Source organism: Delphinus delphis, chromosome 2, assembly GCF_949987515.2.
Source record: "Delphinus delphis chromosome 2, mDelDel1.2, whole genome shotgun sequence".
NCBI lineage: Eukaryota > Metazoa > Chordata > Mammalia > Artiodactyla > Delphinidae > Delphinus > Delphinus delphis.
This window is the reverse complement of record NC_082684.1, coordinates 111,322,182-111,324,324: the sequence shown is the minus strand read 5'-3', so window position 1 is coordinate 111,324,324 and position 2,143 is coordinate 111,322,182. Positions and strand designations below refer to the sequence as shown.

Here is a 2,143-nt window from a genome sequence, read left to right as displayed (position 1 = left end):
TTGGAACAGTAACCCAGAACTTATTGAACTAAATGAACTCATGTGTGCATATGATAAATGTTTAGAAGATGGTTTGTAATTGAATAATGTTTTGTTTCTCATGGGTAGGAAGCGTGTTTGAATAAAAGAAAGATTCCTTGCAAGGGGAAGAAGTTTAAACTTTCCCAACTGAGCTTGAATGGGTGAATTAGTCAGAATAGGTGTGTAATCCAGGATGAGAATGGCAAGATCAAAAGGGAAAGGGATGCTCCCCTATTCGGGATAACCTGGGAGATGGAACAGGAAGGGAGAGAGCCAATTTGTAACACCTCAGAGAAAGCCCTGTCCAGGAGCTCTGTCCCTTACTCCTTTTGGTAACATCACAGCTGCCCTTGCTAGGGAGAACCCGTCCTTGCCCACTCCAACCACGTGGGCCTGGAGAGAGCAGCTAGTCAGAGAACCCTGCCCCCCAGCAGCCACTGCAGTGATTGGTCATGTGATTCCAGAGATGATCATGTGACTCAAGCCAGCCCAGTCTGAGCCTGTCCCCAGGACTTGTACAAGTTCTTGTAATGGGGAAAGTTTATTTTTCCATTTGGGTTACTAAAATGGAGTAATGTTAGCTCATACTAATTTTAAACCCTAATAGTAAATTACATTGTCTAAAAAAGTTAAAAGAATATTTAAGAAAGAATAAAATTGTCTCAAAAAATGTCCACAGCATTTAACAAAAAGGTCACCATAATACTATCATATTGTAATGACTCTTATGTCATGTAAGTTCTTCCCAAACATCATTTTTATGTTTCATGTTGGCCTGATAAGTAAATGCTGCTGGGCAGACCTAAAACGTTTGCTTTATTAGATTCCAGAAGCAATTGCATGTTGGTGCTATCAAAGGCAATTTGCATACACAATTTACAGGAAATTTTGCTACCTTTCTGATTTAATGATTCGGTAGAAATGATCAAATTATCCTCTCATAGTAACTGTCGAAGATAAATACAATGATCTATGCTTCCATCGTCATTTGGTCGTGAAACATACACCTGTGTTGCATCATGCTTGAAGCTAAAACAAAGAAGCTTGCTCGGTTTAAGTGGTCTGTGGGAGTGAAACAATTGCCTCAAAAAATTCTTTTCTAAATTCTTATTTTCTGGGAGTATTACTGGAGATAAACTGATTTTAAAAAGTGAACAAGATCTATATCAGGGTCTCTGATTTTCTGATTTACTCTGTTGTTCTCAAGTAAATATGTGGTCCACAATTTATTTTTTCTCTTCTATTTTTCATGCTATTTGAAATAGGATGTTACCTTTCTTATCATAGGACCACATCTGAAATCCTATGCCCCGATGTATAGGCTGCCTCTTTTTCCTTACTAACATAGGAATGGTTTTCCTATCTTCCTGCAATGCCCAACCGGGGTCACCATAGCTTAAGAAAATAAAGTCTCTTAGAAGGGATGCGGAGGTCATAGGCATCTGCTTATTCCTTTTTTTAAAAAATATTTTGGTCATGCCACAAAGCTTGCAGGATCTCAGTTCCCCGACCAGGGATTGAACCCAGGCCACAGCAGTAAAAGCACTGAATCCTAACCACTAGACCACCAGGGAACTCCCTGCTTATTCCTTTTTGAAAAAGTTTGTGCACTCTGTTTGTGTGCAGTAATCACGCCCATCACAATTTCTGAAATAAGTTTCTAATTTGGCATTCAAATTAGAGATGGTGAGTGATGTTTTGAAATATTTTGAATTAAACAAAATGCAGTATTTTCCTGAAAGCCAATTCTAAATAAACTGGAGAAAAAAAAAAGTACATAACAGATCTCTGGTTCTTGGTTCAGGGTGTGGTCATTCTTGTTCTGGCTGAGTGACTGGCAGGATTATCAAAGAGAGGTCTGTGATCTTTTTCTATTTAATGTCTGTATTGGTTTCCTAGGGCTGCTCTAACAAATTACCACACACCTGGTGGCTTAAAGCAATGGAAATTTATTCTCTCACATTTCTGAAAGTCAGAGGTCTGAAATCAAAGTGTCCGTAGGGCCATATTTCCCCTGAAGGCTCTAGGGAGAATCTCTTCTTTGCCTCTTCAAGCTTCTGGTGGCTCCAGGCATTCCTTGGCTTGTGGCTGCATCACTCCAAGATCTGCCTTTGTGTTCACA

General features: G+C 39.4%; 1 non-coding gene across 1 annotated transcript; it reads right to left on the bottom strand.

Annotated features, from left to right (window-relative positions):
• Window positions 1-1,523: 1,523 nt before the first annotated feature.
• On the bottom strand, window positions 1,524-1,595 carry TRNAK-UUU (transfer RNA lysine (anticodon UUU)). The gene has a single exon. It is a non-coding gene; the product is annotated as a tRNA-Lys (tRNA).
• Window positions 1,596-2,143: the final 548 nt, after the last annotated feature.